This window comes from Bombina bombina, chromosome 4 (assembly GCF_027579735.1).
Source record: "Bombina bombina isolate aBomBom1 chromosome 4, aBomBom1.pri, whole genome shotgun sequence".
Lineage (NCBI taxonomy): Eukaryota > Metazoa > Chordata > Amphibia > Anura > Bombinatoridae > Bombina > Bombina bombina.
The window spans coordinates 1,084,680,311-1,084,701,013 of NC_069502.1; positions in this window are offsets into that span (position 1 = coordinate 1,084,680,311).

Consider the following 20,703-nt stretch of genomic DNA (forward strand, 5'->3'; position numbering starts at 1 on the left):
AGTTTTCCATCTTGTTAGGTGGTTGCTTGAAAAATGTAAAAAATTATTGCAGTCCACTTTTTTTAAAAAAGTGGATGTTGATATGTTACCTATTGCGTCCCATGAAAGTGTCACATCTAAAAATTTAATACTATCTTTTTGTAAATTGTGTGCGAAACCTACACCAACCAATTAGACGGATTAATAGGCACAAGCCCCCTCCAGGAACAAAAGGATAATAAATTAATAATCACGCTAACACATTTTCCGGGTAGTTCCGGTATAGAACATAGAGGCATGATGGTACTTGTAGTTATTCAGACAAGCCTCTTACAGAATAACATGAAATTGACAATCACGCAGATACATTTTCCGGGTAGTTCCGGTACAGAACACAGAGGCATGATGGTTCTTGTAGTCATTAGACTAGTAGCGCACGAACCAATTAGACGCCCCATGTTATACAAGCCTCCTCAAGATTGTTTGCAATTGGTCAAGGAGCGATCACCCACGGAGTTTGTTTACATTTATACATTTGTAACGATCTCATAATTGACACATCATTATTTAGATTCAATTTCACAGTCAACCACATTAGAGCTATAGTTCATGGGTTATTATTTAAGTTAACCGACTACATAACAAAAATTATAATAAACTTCTAATTAGAGCAACAAGTGGGAGTTTTTGGAAAGGAAAGGTTTGATTGGTTTATGTTAAGGAAGGGGAGGGTTTATTACAAACATATGGTTACTGATCCCTATATAAAGGGGATTCAAACAGTTTTAGAGTATACAAGCCTGATGAAACAGGGTCTTCCCTGAGAAACGCGTCGCTATTATCTCTGCATATACAAGGAGACTTGCCTTATAACACACCCAGTTGTAATTCGTTGCACTGATGGTATTTTTATCTTTGGAAAAATAAAATACTTGAAACTTTTTAACAAATCTGGTGTTCGTGTGGCATTTTCCTTGCCAGTAACCATAAGGCTGTCTAGCCTTCCTCCCCTCTGGACATATTTTCCTTTCTGCTGAAAGTGACCTAGATAAGGGTTGCTGTTGTGAGATCCACGACAACTATAGGACATCTTGACGGGGATTCCCTGGTACAGCCAGCTGGTTTGCTGTTAAATACCAGCCTGCGCCTATAGGCACAAGAGAGTGCCTTCACGTTTGTGAGTATCCTTTATCTCATTTTGCTTGGATATTGTCAGCTTTGATTGATCTACACATGTGGCGCCTCTGTTTCTGAAAGTTAATTACAGCAGCAGTATCCAAAACTATGGCTGCTCTCTCACCTGCACACAAGCGTTTAAGGTCAGTACAGTTTTTCCTTCTACCAGTAATATGTGCCCGGGGGCCAGGGATACTGTTATGTCTTCAGAGGACAAAATCTCTTCTGCTGATGGGGAATCTTCATCTGATGTTGATCCTGAAATTTCCTCTTGTTTGTTTACAGTTAAACATATTTGTTCTCTATTAAATGAGGTCTTGATTACTTTAGGTGTTAAAAAACCTAATGCTTCTGATGACAAACCTTGTAATTGTTTAAATTCAGTTTTTAAGACTGTTGATAAACTCCCTGAATTGTTTCCTATTCATGATGCTGTCTCTGACATAATTTTTAAGGAATGAAAATTAATTTAACCCTTCTGTAAGGTTTAAAAACTTATATCATTTGCCAGCAGATAATATTGAGTTATGGGAAACAGTTCCTAAGATTGATGGGGCAATTTCAACTTTGGCTAAGCATACTACTTTTCCTTTGGAAGAAAGTACTTCTTTTAAAGACCCTCTAGACAGAAAGTTAGAATTATTTTAGGTCAGCCATTTCTATAGCTGATGTGGCTTCTGCTTCAACTTTTTAGTTATCCAGTCTATCTGAACAGTTTTGAGGATCCTGTGTGTGACAACCTTTTAAATTTACTTAAGAATGCTAATTCTTTTATTTGTGATGCTGTTTTTGATATTATGAAAATGAATGCCAAAAGTATGTCTTTGACAGTTCTTGCCAGGAGAGCTAGGGTTTAAATCCTGGTCTGCTGATATGCTGTTTATGTAGATTGTTATATCTTTCTTTTTAGGGTAAGAAATTGTTTGGTTCAGAATTAGAATCTATTATTTCTACTGTTACTGGGGAGTTTCTAGATCAGGATAAAAAAATATAAGGGTAAATCTAAGGCCTTTAACCATTGTCGTTCCTTTCACAAGAGTAAGGAAAAAATGAGTGAAGTTTCCTCTGATCAAAAACAGAGTACTCCTGGTTCAGTTTGAAGACCCAATGCTAACTGGAATAAGTCTAAGCAGGATAAGAAAACTACTCCTACTACTAAAAATATATGAAGGTGCGGCGCCTGACCCAGTGTTGCTGGTAGGGGCAGGTTAAGTCTCTTTTAAGAGGCTTAGTTTCAGTCTTTCCATATTCTCTAGCTACTGTTCAAGTTTCTTTAGGAAGATCATATATAATTCAAAATAGAGATTATCGGAGATAAGTTTCTTCTGTCCTATGTACTAACCTTTCTTTTAATAGACAAAGTTATTTTCCTCTTGCAGTAAAACAGGGTCACAGTAGGGACTTATATCAGCTTTCTGAGGGGAACCAGTTTCCTGGTGAAAAGGGTAATGTTTTGAGTCCCCTCTTAGCTAAAGAACAGTTGCTATCTAGCTTTAGTAGTTCTCATTCTCGGGATGATCATCTGGGAAATACATTTTTACAGTCCTTTAGCATGTGTTCAAAACAATAATTGAACAAATGTCTCAGGCACTTTGTAATTCAGAGTCCCTTACATAGTATCAGCCTGTGTATCTGTTGGTATGTTTACTCAGATTTTACGCAGTTTTCAAGCCAAGCCTATTTAGTGCTTTCGATAGAGCGCCTATTGAGCTAGAAGTAAACTTTTTGCACCCGTCAGGTTGTGCTCATATTATGAGTTAAAAGTAAAAAGTTATCACTCTTGCGCTAACCTGACATGCGCCATAAATTGAAATTAATATATTGTGCACTCAATAATTTATTCCCCCATAGAGGTCAATGGAGGAAAAAAAGTGGAAAGTGGAAAAACACCCTACTCTCACGCTAACCTGAACGCATCAAGTGCGTTAACCCGACATGAAAATATGAATATTTCACATTCCAATGTTTTTCACATAGAAGAATATGTTCTATTTATTCATAAATACTTATTTTTATACATATCTGACGGTATCTTGGTAAAATATATATCTATACCTATATATACATGATTATATATAGGTATAGATATATACAAATATATATAGGAATATTTAAAAATACTAAGAACATATTACCCCATGTGCAGAACAATGGAATATTACAAATTTACAGTAAATACATAGTTAAAACATTTATTAAATATGAATATTGCATAAATATGCTTTTACATGTTATCATGTTCTTAACTGCAAAGGGGACTCCAATGCACTTATATATACATGTATTTATATGTGAACATATGTATTTATGTGTTTATATATGTGTATATATGACTGTAAATACATAATACACATATAAATACATAAATACATATATATATATATATATATTTACATACATATACATATTTATATATGTATGTACAGTATCTCTATGTTAAAACCCTTTGCCTGCCTTTTTTTCACACCTGAGATCTCATAACTTTAAACCTTTATAAATTTTGTGTGCTATATCTTTTTTTTAATAATTTTTATTAGTTGGTATTATTATGAGAGCAACTGTACTTTGTAATGTATTTTTTATGTGTTTTGTGACACTTTTGTGTTTCGAAAAACAGTTAACCAGGGCTCTGAGGGCGCAGTAATCATTCTAGCATAAATCGTGATTGTGCTCGCGTGTTAGCATTTACTTTCAACTTGTAATATGAGTGCAATTTAACTTACAATCTGGCCCAACATTAGGCATTGATGTGCAGCCACCAATCAGCAGCTCTTGGGCCTACCTAGGTATTCTTTTCAACAAAGGATACCAAGAGGACAAAACAAATTATTTAATAGAAGTGAATTTAAAAGTTGTTTAAAATTGCATGTTTTCTTTGAATCATGAAAGAAAAAATGTGGGTTACATGTCCCTTTAACCTATGTTTGTCCGAAACTGTCATGTGCAGTAGAGACTGCAGTGTGAGACAAACATACCTGACCTGTCCGTAAGGAAGGATCTGTCAAGGCCCTGAGGATCACACAGCAGAGAGGGTGGGCGGGGGCGTGTGTGGCGGGGGCGTGGCCAGATGGGAGCGGGTGTGACAGGGCGTGGTCGGATAGAGCGGGCGTGGCAGGGCATGGCCGGTGGAGCGGGCGTGGCCGGGCAGGTGGGACTGAAATGGCCCGTGTACACAGGCTTTAGGACTAGTTAAATATAAAACGTTATTTTTTTAAACAATGTTAGAGCTCACACATACATCACCAGAACGTCTCCTGCCACACTGAAGCTGCCTTGAAGCATTAGTGGAAAAATAGTGCACCTTCTTATCTGAGACATGTTAAACTACATAGGGCCAGATTACGAGTGGAGCACTGTAATGCGCAAGCGATAAGGGGTTTATCGTGGGTGTTTGCACACGTCGGAAGTAGCGCGCAAATTACAAGTTTAAAGTAAATGTATTTGCTTGAGTGCAATTGAATTTAACGCTTGTCAGGTTATCGCAACACCAGAGCTCTGCTTAACTGTTAGACTTCAATAAAAAGTGTCACAAAAAACATCAAAAATACAGTTTACAGTATAGTTACACTCACAATATCACGGTCTGATAAAAATTATTAAAACAAAATTGCAATAAAAAGTTTTAAGTTTAAAGAAAAAAAATGGCTGCAAAGGGCTTTAAAATAGAGATACATACATATACATTCCTAAATATGTATATGTATGTATGCATGTGTATGTATATATATATATACATTTTTTTATATATATATAAAACAACAGGGCTAGCTGTTCTTGGATCAAGAGACTTAGAGGGACTAATATATGTATGCTCCTGTTAATCCCATAAATTGACTGTAGGCTCACTTGAAGTCAACCCAAAACTGATACAGGAGTAATTAATAGGAAAGCATTTATGAAGGGCTTATGAATGGATAAAATACTATGGGCGAGATTATATATACGGCGTATGTTTCCGCTCAACTGCTGAAACCCATGCCGCCCGTAAGTCCCCCCACATCGCATGTAATATTAAAATGTATTAACCTCTAAACCACGATCCCCCCACATCGCTACTAATAATGAAATGTATTAACCTCTAAACCGCCAACCCCCCACAACACAATCTAACTAATTAAACAATTAACCCCTAATCCGCCAACCCCCCACAACGCAAAGTACCTATCAACACTATTAACCCCTAAACTGATATCCCTCCCACAACGCAATGTACCTGATTACCCTATTAACCCCTAATCCGCCAACCCCCACATGCAATCTACCTAATTAAACTATTAACCCCTAATTCGCCATCCCCCTACAACGCATCTACCTAATTAAACTATTAACACCTAAACCCCCCAACTCAAAGTATTTATCTAATCACTAAGCCCCCTAACCTAACACCCTCTAAGTTAACCCCAATTACATAAAATAAAAAAGACTATTTTACTAATAAATGAATTAAAAATACCAAAATTAAAAATCCTAATTTAAAATTAAAATAAAATAAAAAATCCAAACATAACATAAAAAAAAAACCTAAGATGAAATTTAAATAAAAAATCTAAGATTACAAAAAATAAAAAATAAACAAAATTATTAAAAATAAAAAAATAAACCTAATCTAATACCCCTATAAAAACAAAAAAGACACCCCAAAATAAAAACACCCCCTAATCTAAGACTAAACTGCCAAGAGCCCTCAGCGCTTTTACCTAAAAAAATACAAATTAACCCCTAACAGTTACTAAAATCCTATTAGCTGATTTGAACAGCCAATAGGATTTCAGTACCTCTCATCCTATTCGCTGATTTGAAAATTTGAGCCAATTGGAATGCAAGGTACCCCAATATAAAAGGGATACCTTGCATTCAATCTTCAGTGTTTACGATCGCATGAAGAGGACCTCCACTTCACCGAAGACTGCTGCCGTTGAAGACCGTCGGCTCCTCAGAAGACCACTCCGCACCTCCGGGAAAAAGATAGTAGATGGTCCCACGATGGATAAAGATGGATCCTCCTGGATGAAGACTTTTCTCCTCCTGGAAGAAAATGGATGTCCGGACTTCAGGAACGCTAAAAATAGCGGGCGATGGGTGAAATATACCTGCCGTATTTGTATGCGACGCCGTATATGTGATCGTAACATCCAACAAAAAATAGCTGACACTGGGTTTTGCGGGCAACACCGCAGATGTGATCGAGCCCCAGGAGTTTTCAAAGAAAAAAAGACTCTTTCAGAGGTAAAACATTCTAAAGCTTAATAAGCTATATTCTTTTAAATGCTGAACAACGTGGCTGCTATACTTTATATCTCTTTAACATAAGAAGTCAGATGTCTGTAATGATATTTTACCTGTGCGGGTTTTGAACGCTGACACTGCAAGCCAAAAACACAAAGCTGTTAACATGTTTTATGTTTGATTCTCTTTCTCTAAGGGCTAGATTTATCAAAGGCTAGGCGAACTCTGCATGTGCCTCGCCTGTAACTGCACCCCAGCTCAACTCCGGAGAAGCGCACATGTGCGCCTGAATTTATCAAAAAAATAGACGTGACTTTGTGCAGGCGAGCTGGGGCGTAATAATGATAAATTTCGCCTGTCGGAAACAGCATTTACTCCCTATTTACTCCCTATTTATCACAGTACATCCCTATAAATATTTATGCCGTCATGTTTTGGTTATTAAAAAAACATTTTTTAAGTTAATATTTAGCTTATATTTATATTATATAATGTTTCTGTGCTGTTTTTGCTATATGTTGATAATTTAAGATCGCAAAAATAAATATATCAACATATCGATATATATATAAAACTGTTGGTACCCATATGCACCAGGGGAAGCACAATTTTTTGGCAATAACAGTCTCTTCTTGGCACTGAGCCTTTGAAAAATTAGTTAAAAGAAGAAAGTACTGCATCACAAGATGTAAAAGCATGTATTATAATGGTGTTCGCCTCAGTCTGTATGGCGAAATATACAACACGCAATTGAAGCCGAAATTGCAGTTCCCTATGGGCGCAAAGCAATGATAAATAAGAAACTGGGCGTATTTGTAGGTCGGGCTGTTAAATTACGCCTATTACTAATGTATATTGTTGCACTCAGGAGCGCGCCTGTGCGCCTAGGCAAATGCAAGCGGAGTGCGAAGAAGTTTCTTTCAGATTTGCGCAATTATAGGCGCAGAGTGCTGTGATGAATATGAAGATCAGGTTGTATGCGCTATTTTGGACGGGATTAAAGGAAAATGGCTTTGATAAATCAAATATCCAGGTGGAAGATTACTAGTTTGCTCCATTTTAGACATAGGTAAAATACATTTACCTACAAGCTCTATATGCAAATCATCTTCACCATACTTTGTTTTTTTGCTTAAAACAGTCTATTTTATGAACAATCTTTTCCATGTAATAAATTAAACATTTTTGGCACCTGGTTTTAAAACAAGAATGTTTATTTAATATGAAATAATGCAGCAAGGCTAGACAGTTAATTTACATTTTAGGGACCATGTAAGTAAATTAGCTTACTAGGCAGATATATTTACAAAACAGATTAATAATTGATTTCAATAACCTGAAAATGAGTTGATTCCTATATGTAAAACATCGCAATATGATCTAAACATTTCTATTGTAAATCAAAAGTAACCTTTAATGGTGCACATGCACACATAAATTGTCGTTTAATTCATAAACATTAGAGGAATTACTCAGATTTACTAGCTTTTTCAAAAGACTCAAATATCTATGATCCTGTCAAAGTACAAATTAAAATCTTAGGTATATTGGGCTTTAGTTGTGTCTAAAGAATCTGGAGGAATTGTGAAAAAGAAAACTATTGACTCCAGTATACAATAAACTGATTCTCTTCAACTTGTCATTAATTGCAGTTTTAAAATAACATTTACATTTTGTGCAATTCCATATACAGTCCCAGAGATATAAATATTTCATTATTCACATTAATTATGGGAACTCAGTTTGAACATACGTTATGGCTGCATTGTTGCTGCCAGTTTTTACTGCTTTCTATGGTTAATGGTTATGATTTAGATGGAAATTTCAACTTGCATCCAGGCTCCAAAAAATGTATGTGATCGTCATAGGATAAATGACAAAGAAACTGTTTATGGCATGAAATCAGGATCTTAAAAAGGGAGTGAAAAAACATGGAACGGTAGGAAAATTACACTAAATATGCAAAACTATGTAAGGCAAATTATGTAACCCACTAAGATAATGCTTAAAATTTCATAGGCTTCCGGAATTGCCTGATTTTTGCAAATCTCTAGCTTTGTACTTGCCAACTAACTACAAGTCTGCTACGTTTCAAATTTTCACTCTGTGTAGAGAACAAAATGCCAAATTCAGAATGTAATAAAATAATTTAGCTAGATTTATTATAATCTGATTTGCATATCAAGTATAACATAAATGCATTTAAAGTATTGTATTTCACTCAGAAGGTTTAATTATTTGCATCTGCGATATAAAGGAATCCAACAAATTTCCTTGCAGCAAATAACAATTGACCACTAAATTTATTATTTTTTTTCTTGATGTTTTCAGAAATAGTACAGAAGTGCTAAAATCTGTAAATGCCAAAGCAGAAAAAAAATACTATCCCATTCTCCAAGGACTGTGGTCAAATAAAGTTTTCTGAGGTAAAAAGTCGTTGATGAACTTCAAAAACATATTGTCACATAATACTATTTTTCACCTCATTTTTTAAAGTATTATTTTGTTCAAGTGAAACCATATATATACTGGGATTGTGAGGATTGATATGTATTCTTTGGAAATGATGTTCTACGTTTTTGCCAAATGGATTAAATGCCTCCTGGATTTTATATCTTTTATTCTGATGTAAGCTTCCAAGTTTGTGAAATCATCCTTCAAATGAACTTTGTGGTAGCAACAGTTTCTAGATGATGGAATAAATGTTGATGATCGCTTTAATGCGTTGTGGTATCATAATCACGTGTTCATGAAGGTGTTCATATGAACATTAAGAGTTGGCAAGTGATTTTTCCATAAAATACATGCCAACATACAAAAGTCAAATGTCTTCCTTTGTGGGATTCTCCCTACTTCTTTTAATAGTCTCTGAAATGACTAGTTATGTCTTTATGGCCTATAATATATATATATATATATATATATATATATATATATATATATATATATATATATATATATATATATATATATATATATATATTTGTTTTTATTTTTTTACTAAAAAAGTTAACAAGGTACTATAAATTGAAATGCTAAAATGTAAGCTAAGTCATTTGTCCATAATTGTTAATTTTTTTTTTATTTAAAGGGATATTTAACTTAAAATGAAATTCCACATAAAAAGGGCTCCATTAAAAAAGCTGCGATAATAGCCAGAACGACTTCATCAGACCGCTGCTTCTAACACACTACCAACTTCTACAACCGTGGAGATTGACATCCCCTCCTCGAATGGAGGTTGTGGTGTGAGAAGTACAATGTTAAATGCGGCAGCGTATTGCTGTCTGAATTGCCGGTGCGAGTTTCAGATCTTGTTAGCAAGTGTCCGTGAGCGAGTAAGGAGGCGGGGCTCAGGAGCACGCGCGCATATGCTCACACACGCACGGTCATCAATGTTTAGCCGAAGGAGGGAGAGGGGAAAGGAAGAGGAAGGGGGAAAAAATAGTTTGGAAAGGAATCCGGGAGGGGTAGGGGGGTTGGGTATTGAGGGGGGAGGAAGCTACACTACAGAAAATAGGGGGTTTATATATTTTTCGGAAAACAATGGCAAATTTGTTAGTAAACTGGGTACTGGCAGACAGCTGCCAGTACCTAAGATGGCAGCCAATAGGTCGAGGGGGGCTTAGAGAGCTGGTTGGGGGGTAATGGGGGATCCTACACTTCATATAAAATATATATTAAAAAAAAAAAACCACCTTTAATTTTATACTGGCAGACTTTCTGCCAGTACTTAAGATGGCGGTGACAAATGTGAGGTGGGAGAGGGAAGAGAGCTGTTTGAAGGGGGTCAGGGAGGGATCAGGGGGTGGGATGTGCCAGGTGGGATGCTGATCTCTACACTAAAGCTAAAATTAACCCTACAACTTACCTAATCAACCCCTTCACTGCTGGGCATAATACAAGTGGGATGCGCAGCAGCATTTAGCGGCCTTCAAATTGCCAAAAGCAATTGCAAAGCCATATATGTCTGCTATTTCTGAACAAAGGGGATCCCAGAGAAGCATTTACAACCATTTGTGCCATAATTGCATACACTGTTTATAAATAATTTCAGTAAGAAACCTAAAGTTTGTGAAAAAGTGAATGATTTTATTTTTACTTGATCACATTTGGCGGTGAAATTGTGGCATGAAATATACTAAAATGGGCCTAGCTCAATACTTTGGGTTGTCTACTACACTACACTTAAGCTAAAATTAACCATACAAGCTCCCTACAAGCTCCCTAATTAACCCCATTCACTGCTGGGAATAATACACGTGGTTTGCAGCTGCATTTAGCAGCCTTCTAATTACCAAAAAGCAATGCCAAAGCCATATATGTCTGCTATTTCTGAACAAAGGGGATCCCAGAGAAGCATTTACAACCATTTGTGCCATGATTGCACAAGCTGTTTGTAAATAATTTCAGTGAGAAACCTAAAGTTTGTGAAAAAGTGAACAATTTTTTGTATTTGATTGCATTTGGCAGTGAAATGGTGGCATGAAATATACCAAAATGGGCCTAGATCAATGGGTTGTCTACTAAAAAAATATATATACATGTGAAGGGTTATTCAGGTATTCCTGACAGAAATCAGCGTTCCAATATAACTATCGCTAATTTTGAAAAACAGAATAGTAAAGTGTTACTTGTACTTATTGCCCTATAACTTGAAAAAAAACCAAAGAACATGTAAACATTGGGTATTTCTAAACTCAGGGTAAAATTTAGAAACTATATAGCATGGGTGTGTTTTGGTGGTTGTAGATGTATAACAGAATTTAGGGGTTACAGTTAGAAAAAGTTTTTTTTTTTTTTCATTTTTTCATCATATGTTATAAAAAAATATATAGTAATTTATAAGATATGATGACAATAATGGTATCTTTAGAAAGTCCATTTAATGGCGAGAAAAATGGTATATAATATTTGTGGGTACAGTAAATGAGTAAGAGGGACATTACAGCTAAACACAAACACAGCAGAAATGTAAAAATAGCCCTGGTCCCAAATGGTCAGAAAATTGAAAAGTGCTCTGGTCATTAAGGGGTTAAAGGGACATGAAACCCAATTTAGTTTTTTCATGATTTAGGTAGAACATACAATTTTAAGCGACTTTCTTGGTATCATTTGTTGAAGAAGCAGAAATGCACTACTGGTTTCTAACTGAGCACATGGGTGAGCCAATGACAATCGGTATATATATGCAGCCACTAATCAGCAGCTAGAACCTAGCTTTCCAAGATAAACTTTTCAGAGAAGGATTACAAGAGTAGGAAGCAAATTAAATAATATAAGTAATTGGAAAGTTGTTTACAATGGTATGCTCTGTCTGAATCATGAATGTCTAATTATGATTTTACTGTCCCTTTAAGAGCATACACGTGTCCAGAGCATTCTATGGCAGAAGTGTTTGTAATAATGATTTTAGCAATGCTAAATATTGTTGAGCACTAGAAGGCAGCAGAGTTTGCAACAATGTACAACATTGTCACAAATATTGTTGCAAACACATTTCCTATATAGTGCTTAACACATATTTGTTGATATAATCTATAAAAATGCAAGCAAAATAAGTTAACCTTATCAAAATATTCTTAAAAAGCATAATATATACTGTAAAATTGTATTGCTACATAAGGTTTGACCAAACAAAATGAATAGACAGACGTAAAGAAGCTGGATGTGATGATACCATTTAGATTTTATAATAATTGTACACAAACCAGGTGCTCTAATGAGACAGAAGAAAATGTGACACTACAGACAAAAATACATGAAGCAAAATAGATGTTGGGGAAGTGGGATAGTAACACAAAACACAAAGAAAGATAAAGGGATTATGCAAAACTATTGGCAATGAGGAGGGAGCAAAGGTGAAAAGACAAATATGATATAGGGTTATATCAAATGCATAACAAAAAGACAATGCAATAGCACATACTCTGAATTTCAAATGAGCAGTATCTTTTTTCTGGTAAATTGTAAAATTTAGTTCATCACATACTCATATACATATACACTGAGAACACTTGCACATCATCAGTAGGAGCTGGGGCCTCAGAAAGTGTGCATATAAAGAGACAATTTGATAATGGAAGTAAATTGGAACATGAACATGAATTTTAACTCTAGTGTCCCTTTAAAAATTATAAAGCCTTGAAAACAGTTGAATAATCTGTCATAGCACAGCAAGGAAAGTGTACAGGTATGAGGACAGGATGCCTTCCATAACACAGACTTGGGCTGTGTAGGAAAGAACTGTAAGAAGCTATTAGCCTCTCAGAGTTATGGGGGCATATGTATCATCAGACTCGCCAGAAACAGCAGTTATGAAGCAGCGGTCACAAAGACCGCTGCTCCATAACCTGTCCGCCTGCTCTGAGCAGGCGGACAGACATCGCCGGAAATCAACCCGATCGAGTACGATCGGGTTGATTGACACCCCCCTGCTGGCGGCCCATTGGCCGCAAGTCTGCAGGGGGCGGCGTTGCACCAGCAGCTCTTGGTGGGTGGGAGCCGGCGTGGGAGGCGGGTGGCGGCCATCGATTGCCCTTCTGATCTGGAGGGGGGCGGGAACATGGGCGGGGATGTCCGGGGGGCGTGCATGGAAGCGCGCACGTGCACGGGGGGTGGGTGCGTGCACGGGGAGGGAGCGGGTGGGAACCGCTACACTACAGAAAAAAAGTGTAGGAAAATGAAAAATAATGGCAAAAAAATAAACCAATCATTTTAAAAAAACACATCAGTTAGGTGGTGGGGGTTGGTCTGTGGGGAGGGAGAAGCTACACTACAGAAAAACCGGGCCAAAAAAAAGCTGGGTACTGGCAGACAGCTGCCAGTACCCAAGATGGCCCCCAATAAAGCAGAGGGGGAGGGTTAGAGAGCGGTTTTGGGGGGGGATCAGGGAGGTTGGGAGCTAAGGGGGGATCCTACACAGTAGCATATGTAAAACATTTTTTTTAAAAAACCCTTTTATTTTAGTACTGGCAGACTTTCTGCCAGTACTTAAGATGGCGGGGACAATTGTGGGGTGGGGGAGGGAAGGGAGTTGTTTGGGAGGGATCAGGGGGTGGGATGTGTCAGGTGGGGGGCTGATCTCTACACTAAAGCTAAAATTAACCCTGCAAGCTCCCTACAAACTCCCTAATTAACCCCTTCACTGCTAGCCATAATACACATGTGAAGCGCAGCAGCATTTAACGGCCTTCTAATTACCAGAAAGCAACGCCAAAGTCATATATGTCTGCTATTTCTGAACAAAGGGGATCCCAGAGAAGCATTTACAACCATGTGTGCCATAATTGCACAAGCTGTTTGTAAATAATTTCAGTGAGAAACCTAAAATTGTGAAAAATTTAAAGTTTTTTTAAAATTTGATCACATTTGGCGGTAAAATGGTGGCATGAAATATACCAAAATGGGCCTAGATCAATACTTTGGGTTGTCTACTACACTACACTAAAGCTAAAATTAACCATACAAGCTCCCTACAAGCTCCCTAATTAACCCCTTCACTGCTGGGCATAATACACGTGTGGTGCGCAGCGGCATTTAGCGGCCTTCTAATTACCAAAAAGCAATGCCAAAGCCATATATGTCTGCTATTTATGAACAAAGGGGATCCCAGAGAAGAATTTAAAACCATTTATGCCATAATTGCACAAGCTGTTTGTAAATAATTTCAGTGAGAAACCGAAAGTTTGTGAAAACATTTGTGAAAAAGTGAACAATTTTTTGTATTTGATCGCATTTGGCGGTGAAATGGTGGTATGAAATATACCAAAATTGGCCTAGATCAATACTTTGGGATGTCTACTAAAAAAAATATATATACATGTCAAGGGATATTCAGGGATTCCTGAAAGATATTAGTGTTCTAATGTAACTAGCGCTAATTTTGAAAAAAAATGGTTTGGAAATAGCAAAGTGCTACTTGTATTTATGGCCCTATAACTTGCAAAAAAAGCAAAGAACATGTAAACATTGAGTATTTCTAAACTCAGGACAAAATTTAGAAACTATTTAGCATGGGTGTTTTTTGGTGGTTGTAGATATGTAACAGATTTTGGGGGTCGAAGTTAGAAAAAGTGTGTTTTTTTTCCATTCTTCCTCATATTTTATAATTTTTTTTATAGTAAATTATAAGATATGATGAAAATAATGGTATCTTTAGAAATTCAATTTAATGGCGAGAAAAACGGTATATAATATGTGTGGGTACAGTAAATGAGTAAGAGGAAAATTACAGCTAAACACAAACACCGCAAAAATGTAAAAATAGCCTTGGTCCCAAACGGACAGAAAATGGAAAAGTGCTGTGGTCATTAAGGGGTTAAGAATCCATAAAATGACCAGGGTTATTTTTAGTGACCCCCTCATGCCAAGAGCCAAATGTAGTATCTATGTGAGGGTTATAGGGAATCTCTGGAATGTTTGGAAAACCTAGGGCCTAAATTGGAAAGACTATGATATGCCAGTAAGGAAAAAAGAGGTCTCGAATTAGCACAAATATGGCTACCCTGAAAAAAGAGGTAAGTTCCAATGTACCTCCAAATAATGACTAATGGTAAACAAAGTACAGGGAGCGCTAATGAAAGCTGCTAACAAAATAGAGGGATAAGAAAGTCAGAGCAAACAAAAAATGATATAAAAAATATAAATGCTAACTGAAATATTCGATAAAAATATATTTATTGTACACCAATGCCTAAAAAAAACAAAAAAAACTGTCAATAACCTAACCTAAAAATTGTATGGATATAGTAAACAATTGAAATAAAAACAGTACAATAAAAAACCACCGGTGGTATAAAAAATGTTACTTGAGAGATAAAAAACAAGTCCATTTTGAAGATTGCAGATGGGAAAATAGTCCAATGGTAAGAAAAAACAATGGTTTAGTTCTATTGGAGGAGAGCGTCTAAGTCAGTCTGTAGCTGAATGAATGTGACAATTAAGTGAAAGCTTGGCAGTAGCTCGGTAGATGATCTGCGAACAGGTTAATAAACTTTGTGCAATCGTTTAATGACAAAAGCGACTCACCCAGAATACGAAGCCTTTGTGATAATGCTTCTCCGTGTGCAGAAAATAAGTATATATGTTTGACACGTTAGCCCCTTAGGAAACAACAGATTACCTCTCAGGTGAACGGTATTCCTCCTTCGTATACCGTAATGGGTTGGTTGTTCAGCGTGTGCGGGGTCACGTGATGGTTAAGACCAATCAGGAACACGGATTACCAGGTGGTCTGTGTGTCAGCGTTTCAACGATGTCTGCAGATTCAAAGTGTCAGAATAAGCCAAGCTGGATATCAGGTAGTTGGTAACAATGTTACATTTCAAAATGGATTGCTACAATAAAGTTCCAAATCAAACAACAGAGCGCTCTGTGTGTCAGTTTCTGTCTCAGTAGTAAACAATCCCAGTAGTATGGATCAACGCGTTTCAGATGAATTCTGACTGCTCTCTACTCACTTTTTATTGGGAACCATTGTGTAAACTCCTCCTTGTTGTGTGCTCATTTTTCTTCTTTTTCTTAAAGGGACGGCACCTTTTAGCAGTTAAAGGGACGGCACCTTTTAGTGGTTACAACAATAATTACCTAACTTCTTGTGAAAAAAAAAAAAAATCATACATGATAATAAAGGATAAACCAAATATATACATATATAGAAACTTAACCTATATTAATAATTGCGTTTATATAAATTAATATTGTGAATAACTAAAAATATATATATATAAAAGTGTAAATACGTGGTAATATATATTTACATAGAAGTGATCTTTGATATATAATGAAACCTTAGTATGTGATAAAAAAACTATAATAAATATATATGTGTATAGTGAATTAATTAATGTGTTCCTAAAAATTAATATCCTAAATTAAAAATATTATAAAAAATATTATAAAAAATATTATAAAAAATATTCATACCATAGATGTGAATGGGACCAATAAATACTAGGGATAATGTGACTAAATATATAATAAGTGTAAAACAGGGAATGATACCTAAATGAACATAGACTAAAAAGTAATTTTATATGGATATTCATCCCCACAACATCATTTTTATGTTCCATAAATATTATAGTTTTGTAGTGGATTGTGTCTTAATATTAAATCTAACCTAATTATATATGGAAATATAACTCCTTATACTAATTATTTTTAAATATTTTGATGTTTCTAAAATTGTCTGAGTCAGTTTTTAAAAAACTAAATTTAGAAGTAAAAGGTTTAAAACGAAGTTTTTTAGTGCATAACAGAATTAAGATCTAGCTCTGCATTTAAACCAAATGGTTCTAAGGTTTTAAATTGAAATATCAATTCAGCTTCTGCACGTAAGAGCTTTTTATTGAGGTCACCTCCTCTCCAATTATTAGTGATTTTTCTAATACCCCAATACTTTAGACCCTTTGTATTTTGGTCATGACACTCTTTGAAATGTCTGGATAGCAAATGTCCTGTGAAACCGTGTTCTGTCTTTGTTCTGTGTTCTGTCTTTGAGGGGGCGTGAGGTCTCCCCCAAATACTGTTTGTCACATGGACATTGTATCAGATATACCACATTTATGTCAGTACATCTGATACAATCCCTTATTTCAAAATCTTTATTGGTGTTAAAAGACTTCACCCACTTAGTTTTATTACTGAATTTGCAGGCTTTACAATTTATACAGGGGTAAAACCCTTTTAATTTTTGTGATTCAAGATCTCCTTCAATGAATCTCTTCTTTGACTCTCTGAAAGCACTGGGGGCTAATATGTTTTTTAGATTTTATCCTTTATTATCATGTAGGATTTATTTTATTTTTTTCACAAGAAGTTAGGCATTGTTGTAACCGCTAAAAGGTGCCATCCCTTTAACTGCTAAAAGGTGCCGTCCCTTTAAGAAAAAGAAGAAAAATGAGCACACAACAAGGAGGAGTTTACACAATGGTTCCCAATAAAAAAGTGAGTAGAGAGCAGTCAGAATTCATCTTGAGAAAGGCTACACTAGCTGAAACGCGTTGATCCATACTACTGGGATTGTTTACTACTGAGACAGAAACTGACGCACAGAGCGCTCTGTTGTTTGATTTGGAACTTTATTGTAGCAATCCATTTTGAAATGTAACATTGTTACCAACTACCTGATATCCAGCTTGGCTTCTTCTGACACTTTGAATCTGCAGACATCGTTGAAACGCTGACACACAGACCACCCGGTAATCCGTGTTCCTGATTGGTCTTAACCATCACGTGACCCCGCACACGCTGAACAACCAACCCATTACGGTATACGAAGGAGGAATCTCAAGTAACATTTTTTATACCACCGGTGGTTTTTTATTGTACTGTTTTTATTTCAATTGTTTACTATATCCATACAATTTTTAGGTTAGGTTATTGACAGTTTTTTTTTTTTTTTTTTTTTTTAGGCATTGGTGTACAATAAATATATTTTTATCGAATATTTCAGTTAGTATTTATATTTTTTATATAATTTTTTGTATGCTCTGACTTTCTTATCCCTCTATTTTGTTAGCAGCTTTCATTAGCGCTCCCTGCACTTTGTTTACCATATGATATGCCAGTGTTTTGTGTGGTTCATCCTCATTATGTTTGTTGGGCCAAGGGAGAAGATAATTGCCCCTCCTTACTTAGCTATGCAACACAACTGCCTAGTGGATCATGTAGCCATGACTTTGAACCACCCAATTCCACCCATGGTAATGCCAAACGTGCCCATTGACCACCTGTTACTTTTCTTATGCCTGATCCACACATAGAATACCTGTGACTCCATCTGCAGGTCTCAGCCTGAAGTCATCTGAGTGCTCCCCTCCATGGTTTACATTATAGAACTAATTAGATTTCTAAGTGAGTCAAGATTTCCACTTTTAAAAATATTGTGACATATTCCTTGAAGTAAAGTCTCATATGTGTTTGCATGATGTATTACTTGCAGTATTATATGCCTCACTATCTTTTATATATTATTGTTTAAAGGGTCTTTGGAACTTACTAGAATATTTTTGTATATTGCAAACCTTGAACCCTTAAACATGGTCAATTACTTTATCTTTAGGACAACAGATATATATAAAGGCAAAATCCAAAACAATAAATATGTATACTTACCCTCGAAAAATAAATAATATAGTGAGTACGAACCATCTTTTCACTGTGGACAATCTCTTCCAATGACAGAATTTATATTTAAGGACCTAAAAGTATATTATATAGACCTATATTACAATACACTCCAGCTTTTTTCTAGAATGCACCACTCCCATCCATTATGCTTCTACATTCCAGGTTGATTTAGACATGGTTGTAGCCTCTCCAAGGCATAACGAGTTTTTGTTTGTATTTTTTTATTTATATCACAATGTCTTTTATATAATACTAGTCCTAAAGCCTGTGTACACGGGCCATTTTTTACAGTACAGCGGTCCCACCCCTTGCTCTCTCTCTATCCCCCCTCTCTTTTGCTCTCTCTTTCTCCCCTCTCTTTTGCTCTCTCTCTCTCCCCTCTCTTTTGCTCTCTCTCCCCCTCTCTTTTGCTCTCTCTCCCCCTCTCTTTTGCTCTCTCTCTCTCCCCCTCTCTCATTTGCTTTCTCTCTCCCTGTAACAATCAACTCTCTTGTATTTGTAACAACCAAGATATCATGTAAAATTGAGGATGTGTTACAAGAGTTGAGGATGGCAGTACACTATATGCTTTTAGTGAACTGTATAACACTTGTTGTTAATTTTGCCGGACAGCTAGCTCCCAGTAACTGGAGTTTCTATTAATGGGAGTTGACTTTGGCAGGTATTCGTAGCAATGGATATACAGAGATAAACAGTAGTGCAGAGGTTAATTATATATCAGGATACAGTCAGTAGAGAGAGACCAGGGTTAAATGCAAGCAGCTTCAGTCTACAAACAGTAGTGCAGAGGTTAATTGTATTTCAGGATGCAGTTAGTAGAGAGAGTTCACAGTTAAATGCAAGCAGCTTCACTATACAAATCTTACACTTGTAGTATGTTTAAGTGTACTTCAGAAGAGAATTGCACAGTGTGTTTATGAAAGTTTATACAGCACCTGTCCAGAAGTTGCTGAATGAGATTTCTCCTTTAAGCAAACTGCAGCTGCTGTGAGTGCGATGAGTGCAGCACAGTGATCCGGTCCCAATGAGCTTGGTGAGCAGTGTGAACGCTGTGGTCCCTGCGTTTCCTGTTTGCTGAGTAGCGTGACACGCCAGGTTGTTAGGAATACTCACAAGCAAACCCTGGATGGGGGAGGTGTGGAGTGAAGTCCTGCTGCAGATATGTAATGTCAGCTCCGACTGAAGTAGAGGTATGCTGATAGAAAAGGAAATAAATACACAGTTTAAATCCTGTTATGCTGTAGAAAAGGTAAGGACTGGAACTGTAGCTATTACACTTCAATAAACCAGCAAAGGACCATGGGAGGAAGCAGGTTTATATTGGGTTCAGGTAGGAAGTTAACAAGAAGTAAAGGTGGTATATAGTATTTGCTTGACACATTTAAGGTGGAATAGGAGGATCATGACACATCCCCCCCCCAAAGATCCATCAAGAAGGGATCAGGGTGCGGGATGATCGGGATGGCGCCTATGAAAGAGAGACACCAGCTGGGGAGCCGAGAGGTTGGCTGCAGGCTCCCAAGAATCCTCAGAGGAATCAAACCCAGCCCAATGGACAAGGTACTGCAGTTGTCCATTGCATCGACGAGAGTCCAAAACCGAATGTACTTCATATTCAGGATCCGGCGTCGGAGACACCAGAGCAGGAAGAGGCAGAAGACGAGAGGTATCACAGGGTTTGATCAATGATATATGTAAAGTTGGGTGGATGCGGTAAGTAGCAGGGAGCTGTAAGGTAACAGTAAGTGGGTTGCGAATGGCTACAATTGGAAAAGGACCAACAAAGAGATTGTTAAACTTCCTGCATGGTGAGGGTATTTTAAGATTTGTTGTGCTCAACCAAACCATGTCCCCAACCTTGTAATTAGGTTGTGGACGATGCCGTAAATCATAGTAGCGCTTTTGAGAAGCTTGTGCCTGCTTGATATTGCTTTGGACCACATTGTATGTTAGTTTAATAGAATTGATGAGATCATTAACCTGAGGACAAGGAGTGTGAGAGGATGATAAGGGATGGAAACGTGGATGGAGTCCTGAGTTGATATAGAAAGGTGAAAATCCGGTAGAAGAGTTAGTAGTATTATTGTATGCGAATTCCGCTTGAGGTATGAAGGAGACCCATGATTCGTGGGTGCTAGAGCAGAAGCATCTTAAGTACTGCTCTAGCCACTGGTTGGTCCTCTCACA